Below are 12777 nucleotides of genomic sequence, written 5' to 3' on the forward strand. Positions count from 1 at the left end.
TATACCCATCAAACAGAAATAAATTAGAGCTAGGCTATATTAAAATTAATAGCTGAGTATTTCTTGGATGAGGAAAAAAAATCTATGTATACCAGACCACCTTTAGTTCTAGTGGTGGGGCTGAGTGACCCCTAGACAGAGAAATTATTTCTGTTCATACCATCCCCAGCCTTCAGCTCTCTAGACAACAGAATCTGTCTCCACTGAAGTTTGAGTAGAACACAATAGGGTTATCCACCTTAGATTACATTCTTTGTAAGGTTGGGTGGAGTCTGGCTGAGATGAGGAGAGTTAAGGCAATCTTATCAGTAATGTCTTTCTGAGGAAAAACTGAACTTTTAAAATGAGGAATTTAGGAGAGAGCTTCTGAATCTCCTGAAGATGTTGGTCATTAATAATCATTTCTTGGGGCAGCTAGGTGGCACAGTGGATAGAGCACTGGCCCTCGATTCAGGAGGACCTGAGTTCAAATCCAGCCTCAGACACTTAACACTTACTAGCTGTGTAACCCTGGGCAAGTCACTTAACCCTAATTGCCACACACACACACACACACACACACACACACACACACACACACACACACACACACACAAATCATTTCTCACACCACCAAACAAAACCTGCCTTTTTGACCATGTCAAAAAAGGAATTCTAGATCAGGTATAGGTTGGACTAGGAGCTCCCTGAGGTCACTGGCAGCTTTGAATACCCCCCACCCCCAGGCAGCTAATCAAGCAGCCCTCTCAGTGTGTTCCCTTCCTGATTAGACAAATTAGACAATTCAGAGTGTTTCTGAGCCCCATCAATAAACTAGCAGCACAGAGTACAGCTGCTGGGGAAACTAGACCCAGAACAGCTGGGAAAGACTCTGGGAGCCTGGTCTGGGCAGGTCATCAAAATCCAGGAAACTCAGAGAGTCCTTCTGCAAGCTAGCTGCCAAAAGCAGCTCAGAATTATGTCCTTAAAACACTCCATTTCCCCCTTTATTTTCCTGTGCTTTCAATTAGCACAGGGTAGCAAAATACAAATATGGACAGGGCTGGCTCATTATGGATGCTCAGACACTGCTTGGGGACTATGAAACTAAAATCATGCCCTCCTTCTACTGAGCACACATCTGGAAGAGTAGAGGATGAAATCTTGCATAGGCTAATGCACCCTACATATATCAAGTGTACCCAAACAGGATCAGATTCATTGGGATCAGCCTTAATCCTCACTGCATATTATCAGGCATACTGAAGAGAGAAGAGAGGCAGGTATGCTAAGGTGCTCAGGAGAACAAGAAGGTCTGAGGGTGGGTCCTACTTCAGACATAAGCTGCTGTGTGGCCCTGAGCCAGTCACTTAATATGTCAGTGTTCTAGGGAGTTGCCCCATGCTATTAGCAGCAGAAAAGATGCAAGACTGTACTTGTAGTGAGAGGCTATTCATTGGTAGCTCGCAAGGACAAGGAAATAATATTAGAACCTATAATGCTTTAAAGTTTGAAAAATACTTTCCACATGCTGTCTCCTTTGAACTTCACAATTATCCTGTGATATTATCCCACGTGTTATTATCCCCATTTTTGCAGGAGAGGAAACTGAGGCTGAGAGAGATGAAGTGATTTCTCTGGGGTCCTACAGCTACTAAGTATATGAGACACTATTCCCTAGTAAATGCCTTTGTTTTAAATGTTAATTACTGCCAACTGCCTAACTGAGGAACAAATTAGATGGGGCTTAGAAAATCCTTCTCCATCAATACAGTTGGCATGCCTGGTTCATGGTAAGTGCTTAATAAATGCATAATAATTGATACATCCTTGGTCCACATGTGTGTCTGCCTATATATGCTGTAACACTGTTGATCATGAAAGTTGCGTCAGGAGTTGAGTGGCAAATCTGATTCCTGTGTCTTCACAAACACAGCTTGTATGTCTGCCTATGTGCCTAATTTCTCTCTGAGAAGCCAGGTTTAGGTATCTTGGAGAGAACACACAAATGCTGGGGAAGCTACAGTGTTAGGGAGAAAACAACTCCAGCACTTCTGGTCTGTAACTGCTCTTGTTCATTGAAATCAATTGTTCTACCAACACTGTTGGAGCAATTTAGTAAGCAATTCCAAGCTTGCTTCATTTCAAATCTGCATGGAGTCTGCAGTGGTCTTCACACAAATTCCCCTTTCTTAAGATTCAGGGGTTCTTTGTGCCCAGAAAATCATATCCAATCTCCAAATCAAAACATTTGTGATTATTCCTTTACTTCCACCTATGTATTTCAGAGGGGCTAAGCTGAGAATTTTAGTGGCATCTTGGATTATAAATGCACCAATGGGAATCAAATAGATACTATAATATACACTTGGATAATGGGTAGCCTTATTTTTAATCACAATTGGGGTGGGGGGCAGCTATGTGGCATAGTGGATAGAGCACTGGACCTGGAGTCAGGAGGACCTGAGTTGAAATCCAGCCTCAGACACTTAACACTTACTAGCTGTGTGATCCTAGGCAAGTCACTTAACCCCAATTGCCTCACCAAAAAAAAAAAAATCACAACTGGTTTTAAGATTTGCCTCAGATGCCTGAAAATGCTACAGCACAGGCACAGTGATACCGAAAGTGACTTTGGAGCATGGTGGCTCTCAATAAAATAAAAAGATGAGAACATGAAGGATTAAAATTGTGAATTAGCATTGAATTAAATGGGCCTGATACCATTCTATGATTAGAGAGGCTGGGGTGCTAGTCTTTGGGATCCACAGGGCAGAGCCAGAAAGGATTAAAGAAGAAGTGCACTCCATATAAGGAAGAGACGAAGAAATAAGGACAATAATGGGGCTTCAATAATTGGGAGATCTCTAGTGTTCCAAATCGTTTCATTTACTTTATATCAGTGTATCCTTATGCCCATCCTGTGAAGCAAGAGGGTAGTAGTAGGTCTCATATTACTTAAGATCTTTAAATAAAGTTTGCCTATTTCTCTGGTATCCAATTTAATCCAATAAGTAATTGATAAAGTGACTACTATGTGTCAGGTGCTGAAGATATGAAGAAAGGGGAGAAAGCAGTCCCTACCATCAGGGAGCTGGTGTTCTGTTTGAAAATAGATGGTTCTTCGAACATAAATTGAACTGGATGATCTCTGAGATCACTTTTACCCTGACTTTTTGTACTTTAGTGAATGAACAGTCTTTTTAAAAGTGATGAGTTTGCTGTTCCTGTAAGTGTTCAAGCACACATTGTTAAGGATGTTGCAGAGAGGATTCATGCATAGGGTTGTAGGTTAAATTAGATTGCCTCTTTGGACTGGAAGTGTCCCCCACCCCCCACAAATATTTAACGACTGACTCTTGGGTGAAAATGTATGTAATGGGTTCTAAGTTTAATTTGCATTAAAATTTCCTCTAATCACTTTTTGAAAAAGTCTAACCAAAAACAAAACAATAAATCAAGTCTTGATTTTATTCGCCATTTTCTAAATGATCCCAATGACAATTTAACAATAGTTTTTGTGGACTAATTTAAGCTGGTTCCAGCATGGCCTTGCTTTGGATTCCTCCAACACTAAGGTACTATGGACATCTGTACATTAAAGCTAAAGGAGCTAGACTGGAAGGGAGAAGGAAAGTTGGGGCTGGGTTTGGAGTCCCTGGATTCAAATCCCATCTTCAACACATTCTTTCTATGTGACTTAGAGAAGTCATAAACTCCCTGGGACTCAGTTTCCCCATCTGGAAAATAAAAGAGCAAAACTACACATTCTCTGATGTTCTCTCCAGGGCTAAATCTATGAGCCTATTTAATATTGTCAGCTACATTTGCTCAGACTGTTCAATCTTTTTTTTTTCTTTTTTCTCACTCTCCTAGAGTGGTCCTGCTACTTCCTTTCAGAGAGCTTGCCAAGTCAATTTTCATTGTAAATGTTATTTGTGTGACAATGAGGGAGGCAGAACCCTCTCCCTAGCTGCTGCCAAGTTTTGAGAAAGTAATGCCCAGCAACATCCTCCTAAAATGTTAGCTAGCTAAGTGTTAGCTGTTGTGTAACAAGAAAGGAGGTTTTTCCCCATTTTTTCTAGGGTCAGTGTAAAAAGCACCAGTGGAGCCCTGATCTCTCATCTTCAATGAGTCCCCAAGCCTTCCCTTTCATCCACATTCATTATCAGTTAGAGTATACAGGTACAGTGTACAGGTAGAGGGTACACAGACATCGGCTGTGTAACCTTGGACAAGTCAGTTCATCTCAATGTGTTTCAGTTCCTTCATTGGCAAAATTATGGCAGAGAACTATATAGCCTCTGTGGTCCCATCAAGTTTTGTATCTAAGATGCCATGATCCTCAGGAAGTCCATTTAATGATGATGGGGATAGTAATACTTAGCATTTATATAGTGCTTTACCAGTAGTATCTCATTCTATCCTCAATGATGATAATATTGGGAGATAGACACTCTTATTATCCCCATTTGACAGTTGAGGAAAGTAAGACAAACAGAAGGGAAGTGACTAGCATCACACAGATAGTAAATTTCTGAATCTGGATTTGATCTCAACCATTCCAGTGGCTTCCAGAGATAGCTAGAGGAGGGAGTTCTGTGTCTGGAATCAGGAATACTTGACTTCAAATCCAACATCAAACAATCACCAATAGGGTGACCCTGGAAAAGTCATTTACCCCTCTGCCTCAGTTTCCTCAACTGGAAAAGAAGGATCTCTTCTTTTTTTTTTTCTTTCATTTTTTTCCTTTTTTTTTTTGGTGGGGCAAGTGACTTGCCCAAGGTCACACAGATATTAAGTGTCAAGTGTCTGAGACTGGATTTGAACTAAGGTCCTCCTTATTCCAGGGCCAGTGCTTTATCCACTGCATCACCTAGCTGCCCTAGGAAAATAGGGATCACAATAGCACCTGCCCCTAAGTGATATTGTAAAGATGAAATGAGAAATATAAGTAAAACACTAAGTGTAGTGCCTAGCACATAGTAGGTACTTAATAAGTGTTTGGTCCCTTCTTGCCTTTTTTTTTCTTTTTTTTTGTGGGGCAATGGGGTTTAAGTGACTTGCCCAGGGTCACACAGATAGTAAATGTCAAGTGTCTGATGCTGATTTGAACTCAGGTCTTCCTGAATCCGGGGCTGGTGCTTTATCCACTGTGCCACCTAGCTGCCCCCCTTCTTGCCTTTGATATTTCCACCTCATTTATTTAAAAGCAGAATTTTAAAAATGACTTCAGAGAAGGGAAAGGAGGAAACTTCAGAAATCTTTGCTTGATAATTCTATGTATCAGCATATTCCTGGTGAGACAAAAGTCTCCTTTAAAATAAGGAGTTTGGTAGATGCGATCTGCAATGTGGCATTTTGATATTATTATTATTATTAGCAACAGCAATAATGATGTCATTAGTATAATAATACTCATTTTTAGTCGACTTCAAATTTTCCAATTATCCCTGCTAGAATATAAGCTTCTTGATAGTGTGATTTCTCACGTGTGTCCTTCATTTCTAAAAGAGTTCCTAGCATATAGTAGGTGCTTGATAAATTCCTTTGGATTGATTGATTAATCTAATTTGAGCCATGAGGTTCAACTCCAAACCTGTGAGTCATGTGATCACATGAGTTCACTTCAACAATGCAGACCACAGATCCTCCATGCCTGCCTATCCTATGGCATTCTGACCCTCATCCTTCTACAGATTTGTCACAGGGAGTCCACCCAGCATCCCCATAGACCTCTCTCTTTTTTTTCTTTTGACATCATTTGAATTACAGTAGAACGCATGAGTCCTCTATTGGCTATCCTTGGATTTCATCATGGGAATGGCCCACCACCACACACTCATGCATTTCTTCAATGACATCTATCACAATTTCTTTTTCTTTTTTCTTTCTTTCTGTGGGGCAATAAGGGTTAAGTGACTTGCCCAAGATCACACAGCTAAAAGTGTCAAGTGACTGAGGCCGCATTTGAACTCAGGTCCTCCTGAATTCAGGGCCAGTGGTTTATCCACTGAACCACCTAGCTGCCCCATCCATCACAACTTCTCCTGAAAATTAAGCAATTCCTGTGCCAGTACAGGAAGTAAACACTATGACAGAGATATTATTATCCCCATTTAATAGATGATCAAAATGAATCCAAGAGAGATTAAATAATTTGCCTCTGGTCACAAAGATACAGGGTATGAGAGTTGGGATATGAAGTTAGGAGGTTTCCTGACAACAGGTACAGCACCATCTATTGTGTGACAAGACCTTTAAAATTACAGAGCCATTAGACCTCATCAGAACAATTTTCCCTCAAAAAAGAGTTTGCCTTTTGGGAGCCCTGCTGTTTATCTGACTTATTTACATAGTAAGTAAGACTACTAACCTTAGAGAGGTGACTATCCATAAATGAAAGTAACCAAATATTAAGATCCCTGGGAAAGTTCCCCGGGTTTGATCAGAGCCCTGAATATGCAGAGCAGTCCAAGAAGGTGTGTCTCAGTCCTTGGCCCCTCTAATTTGTACAGCGACTCATGGCCATCAGAGAGTGACATAGAATCCCACCCACAAGGTAGAAAGCTTCTTTCCCACAGAGCACCACAAGATCTCTCTTATCATTACCTGTTCTCTCATCTTGTCATCCCCTCCCCAAGGCTTCATGCATTCTAGCAGCTTAGATCTACTTAGCCCTTCTCTACAGTCAGCAATATCTGAAAGATCATGAAGAGGAAATGGATGTCATAGGGCAGGTAAAATCAAATGTCCCATTTTCTAAAAAGGGAACAAAGTCTGCAAACAATCAGCCAGTGAGGTGGACTTTGATTACTGGCAAGATTCTCGAAAATATCATTCAGAGAGATGGTTCATGGACATCTTGGACAGGAAGCAGTGATTGCAAAGGATTCTTCCTTAAGACCACATCATGCCAGAAATCTCACAGCACTGCAGCCTGAAAAGCCATTACTTTGGAGGCTTGGGGTCCTCCAATGGGGATGATGAACTCCCTCTCTGTAGTGAGCAAGGGTCCTCATTTTTCATTTCTGCACATCTGGAATTCTGAGGCAGGCATGTCTCTCCTGGATTAAATCTACAGATACAAATGGTGCCTTTCAGGTTCTATCCAAGTTGTGTTCAAAAGGCGAGATATGGGGTGTGTAGAGGGGCTGCAGCCACATTATTATCCCTGCAATCCAACCTATTCTTTGAGGCCCATGGACTTTTCTGATACACATGGACCTTATGAACGTGGACCTCTCTATGTCTATGACAAGAATGGTATCTGCAGTGCTGAAATAACCCTGGGTGTGCTCTCCTTTTATCAACTATTTCCTATTATTTCCAAGTTCTCTTGATGGATGTTGGTGGGAAAGCTTACCCTCGGGAGCACACCTGAAGGTGGAAAGGGAGGCAATTTGCTATTGTGTGCTAGCTAAGAACCTTTTTCCAGTTGTCTTTGTGAGAGAAGCTGCTGTCCATTTTTCTTTCTATGTATTTATCCCATTGTTCAAGATTTAAAATTTATAGCCTTGCTTAAAAGACCTCATCAACTGGGACATACGAACTTGGGGAAGTGAAGTCAAGGAATCCTGGGACAAAAGGAACAAATGGACACTAAGCTTTTCATCCTCAACTAATGAACAACATCCTCTACTTTATTATCTTTGGCTTTAGCTATTCTCATTTTAGATCAGCACTGAATGATCTAAGCAGTACATGACAACTGACATTGTCAGTTTTCCTAAACTTCTCATGAAAGAAAATGCCTAATTATCAGGTTGAAGAAGTTCATAAAATTACCTTCAAAAGTATAATTTCCCAAACAAACTTTTCTTACATCATGAAAGGGGATGGCTAATTTGATATGATTCTCACCAAGAAGGAAGAACTGTTTTTTTAGAATGGAATTACCTGGATCAGGGCAAGATTATCCACCATCTAACCTTAGACTTTGTGATAGAGGAAAGTAAAGATGGGAAGAGTCAGATGTGAACCCTGCATTTTCAGAAAACAAGTTTTGTATGGTTCACAGAGCCAGTAAGCTACAATTCTATGGAAGATGTCAACTCAGGAGATACACACACACAAACACTCACACATATACACACACATATGTATATACATATATATACAATGCATATATACAATACATAAAAAATAAAGTGCCTAAATTAAAAATGTATATGTACATATATATTTAAATCATTTAAATGTAGGTACTTATTTCAAATTCTGAAATTAACAAGAATTTAAAAGATCATTTTCATATAAAATACAATATAAAATTATATCTGAAATTTCAAACCATTATAATAGAATAGCTTATTTATTTTTTTTAGTATATAATACATTCAATACACAAATTTCAAAGCTGTCCTATTAGTCTGAATTTCTTTCTGAACTTCCTCCTACGTATTGAAAAAATTACTTCAATGACCTCCTTTTCTTTCTTTTCTTTTAAAGGTGGTAATACTATTGCCCTACTTTTCCACTTCCACCCAATAGATAAAAAGGGAGAAATCATAATCTTTGTAATGAGTAAGAATATGAAAGTCAAACCCATCCACTCATTTGCCAGGTCTAGCATCTACTTTTAAAGAGATGGTGCCACCCTCAGCAAATGAGTGGTAACGCCGAAGAGGCAGATTGACTGTGCCCAAGAATGGGTCATGCCATATTGCATCCAGTCCCTTTCATGACAGAATCAATAGCCATATAGACTAGGTCAATGCTGTGCACATGTTTACCAAGATATCAGCAAAACATCTGACAGTCTCTCCTGCTGACCTTGTACAAAAAAATGTAGAATTGTGGGCAAAAATACAAGAAAACTAGAAAGAGTTAGAACTGGTGGAGTGTTCTGTTTCCAATAGTAATCATTAAGCTTCCACATCAACATGTAATGAGGTCTCAAGTGGAGTGTCACAAGGATATGCGTTTGACCCTGTGCTGCCCAAAATTGTTTTTTGTTGTTGTTGTTTTTATTTTTTAGTGAGGCAATTGGGGTTAAGTGACTTGCCCAGGGTCACACAGCTAGTAAGTGTTAAGTGTCTGAGGCCGGATTTGAACTCAGGTACTCCTGAATCCAGGGCCGGTGCTCTATCTACTGTGCCACCTAGCTGCCCCCAAAATTGTTTTTAATGACTACAACCTCTCCACCCCAAAGAATCTGACAAACTAGAAGCTTGGAGTAAATATGGTAAAATAAGGCATAATAGAAATGAATGAAAAATCTTACACTTGATATTACCAAATTAGTTTCATGACCAAAGGATGGGAGGAGTGTAATCAAGCAGCTATGTATTTGAATAAGATCTGAGGGTATTTCAGTAGACTACAAATTCACTTTTGGGTTTCGCTGTTGGGATTGGGATTGGAGCTGTGATTTCAACAGTACAGGGGACTTCTGGGTAAGGAACTTCACTCTGTCATGAAAGCCGAACCTTCCTGTACAACTTAGATTCTTAGAGAGTTGCCTGGGATATTAAGATGGGGCAGCTAGGTGGTGCAGTGGATAGAGCACTGGCCCTGGATTTAGGAGGACCTGAGTTCAAATCCCGCCTCAGACACTTGACACTTACTAGCTGTGTCACCCTGGGCAAGTCACTTAACCCCCATTGCCCCACCAAAAAAAAAAAGATGTCAGCAAGAAGTCAAAATTTAGATTATAAATCTAAGTACACATCATTGAAGATGTGATGCTATCACTGCTCAGGAACAGAGAAATGCATATCCTGGCCTGACTTCAATGGAAGCACTGAGCTCAGTGCTGGGCACTGCATTACAAGAAGAACATGCATCATGAGGTGGGAAAGTCCAAAGAAGAACATCTGGAGTGGTGAAGGGCCTTGGAGTGATATCATACAAGGAGTAAGTGAAGGAACCAAAGGTATTTAACCCATAAACATGATCTGGGGGAGAGAGGGAAGGGAGTTGTTCTGAGTGACTCTGATGGATGCCTGCCAGTGTAGAAAAGGGAAGAGATTTGTTCTTTCGGGTTTCAGAGGGCAAAACCAAACGCAAAGGGTGGACATTGTGGAGATCAATGGAGGCCTGATGTCAGTCCATATAATCAAAACTACCCCAAAATAGAATAGGCTGCATTAGAAGGTAATGAGCTCCCCCTCACTTCAGGTATTCAAGCAGAGTGTGAATGATGTCTTACTGATTATAATGGAGAGGAAATCATGTCACAAGAATCAATTGGATTAGATGGCTCCAAGTTTCCTTGTTTCTGAAATTGTGACTGATTTTTCATTTGTCTGCCTTATATATGTATTTCTGACAATTCACTACCTATGTCCATTTTAGGCAGAAGACGTGGGCCCCACAATGCTCTTTGGCTTCTTCCTTTTTGTTTCCTGAGACCATCTTTATCTGTCATCTTTTGTGTTGGGTTTTTAAAAAGAAACCCAGCAGGCTCCCCCGCAGGCCCTTTGTTTGTGGTGCTGGATTTTGACTCCAACTCCCTGTCTTCCTCTTGTCACTTGCTGAATTCTTAGCCATCCTTTCAAGCCCATAGCACAGGCTGCATCTTCCCTGAGCCTCCTATTCTTTTTCTATTGAATGATGCCAGACTTCCACCTTGAACCTCACAGAGAACTTCTATCCTTTGAATATATGTGCATTGTCTACTGGAATGGAATCTCCATGGGGGACTATTTCTCACACCACGCAGCATCCAGGAGTGCTGTCTACACACTGGAAATGTTTAGCACATTTGTTGAATTGTGGCCAATACTCAACATAGATGGAACCCATTAGGGTTAAAAAATATTTCCAGTAACAATGATGATGGTCATTATTATGTTTATAACTATTATTTCTATAGCACTTTAAGGTTTGCGAAGTGCTTTATAAATATTTTCTCATTTAATGCTCACAATAACCTTGCAAGGTAGGAAATTTTATAATCCTCATTTTATAGATGCTGAAACTGAGCCAGACAGAGAAGTGACTTGCCCAGGGTCCTAAAGGTAGTAAATGTTTGAGGTAGGATTTGAACTCAATTCTTGACTCCAGGAATCCTTCTACTGTGCTGCCCAGGAAGGAGTTAGTGGAGTGCAGAGGGCATGACCAGGAGTAAGTCTGTGAAAAGTCCTGAGCACCAAAAGATGAAGCCAAAGTCTAGGACTTTTATTCTCTTTTCCTATGTATCGACATGTAGTCCCTGGCTTCAGTCATGCTTCTGCCTCTTACTATCTGTGTGCCCTTGGGTATAACCTCTCTGAGATTCAGTTGATTCATTTTGCAAAATCTGACCTCTGTAGTCTCTTCTGGTTCTACTTCTTATGATCTCAGGTACACATCTTGACTTTGATGATTACTGAGAGAAACCAGCCTAAGTTCAGGAAGACCTTAGTTTTAATTCAGGTTCAGACTCTTATTAACTATATAACCCCGGCCAAGTCACTTAACCTCTATTTGTCTCAGTTTCCTCATTTGTAAAATGGGGATTATAATAGCTCTTGCCTTTCAAGGTAGCTGTGAGGATCAGAGGAGATAATAATTGTAAATTGCTTAGCAAAGTGTTTGGCACACAAAGGTTTCTGCGTTGTTGTTGTTGTTGTTGTTGTTATAACTCAACCTATATGACTTTAGATAGGCAAGCTATAAGCTGCCTTTGGGGCTGAGTTTGCCAACTTATAAAAGGATTGGTTTGTACTAGAGGGACCCCATGGTGCTGGTCAGCTATTAATCTACTATCCTGCGATTCCAGTGACAGCTCATTGATATAATTACAGGCATGGCCTTGACAAGGCTTGCAGTATACCTGTCTTTCCCATTAAACTGTGAATTCCTTGCGAGTATAGCCTGTCTTTGGCCTTTCCTTGTATCCCGAGCCCTTGGCACAGAGTCTGGCACAGAGTAGGCATTGAATAACTCTTTACCAATACTCTGACTGAAGGTTCTTGTCACCTCAGTAGGGGGGCGGGTAATGGGTACATCCCAAGGAGACCTTCCAAAGGCAAATGTGCTCAAGGTTCCAAAGGCTTCATCCTTTAACTCAATAATGCTGCTCAGGTTTGTTCCTGGTCTCAGCCACTACACAGATAGTTACTTCTTTTTGAAATAAGGGAGCAGAATTTGCAAGAGCACAGATGGTCTGTCTAAAGTCATATAGTTGAGAAGCATCAGAGCTGGTTAGGACTTGACCATGGTCAACCTTTCAACTGCAAGTGCCATAATCGTCCCACCATAGCATGCATTACAGATGCGAGAAGACTTTCTTTTTAAATTTTATGCAAAATATTAAGGAAGAGTAAACACACTTGTTCTTCCTGTATTTTTTTCTTATAATTCTGTATCAACAATTAAAAAAAGAAACTTGGATATTCTTTGCTGACTCAAGGCCAAGGAAGTGAAAAACTTATGTTCTGCATTTGAAAGGACTCACTTTACATTAATTTGCAATTTGGGTAAAACATAATTTCTTTCCTGTTTTGGGAAAATGCATTCAGACGGGTTTCCTATACAGGCAAGATTGCTTTTCAGCTGGAGAACAAAACAATCTATCAATGTGGAACACATGCCAACACCATCTGACCTAAGAACTTACTTCTCTGGGCAATCAAGATTTTTGACATTTGCCCACATTGTCTAGCATGCCTCATCGTGGTGCAGCAAATAGGGTCTTTGGGTTCTAGAGAACTATGCCCAGGAAGCCCAAACTCTGTCAAGTTCTAGCAAGCTTGAAAAGATTCCACTAAGGGCCTAATGATGTCCTGTGTGTCTGGGGCCTAAGGACCACCCTGGCTGGGTTCAGTGAGGTTCTGACCCAAGGAGGAAAAAGAGTGGCAAGTATTCTGC

The 12777-nt window shown here is 40.6% G+C and overlaps 1 protein-coding gene across 2 annotated transcripts in view; it reads right to left on the reverse strand.

The window, feature by feature from the left end:
- CACNA2D3 (calcium voltage-gated channel auxiliary subunit alpha2delta 3) overlaps positions 1-12777 on the reverse strand; it is a 1069564-nt gene that overhangs the window by 463970 nt on the left and 592817 nt on the right. The window lies entirely within an intron of this gene.

Source organism: Dromiciops gliroides, chromosome 1 (genome assembly GCF_019393635.1).
Source record: "Dromiciops gliroides isolate mDroGli1 chromosome 1, mDroGli1.pri, whole genome shotgun sequence".
Taxonomy (NCBI): domain Eukaryota; kingdom Metazoa; phylum Chordata; class Mammalia; order Microbiotheria; family Microbiotheriidae; genus Dromiciops; species Dromiciops gliroides.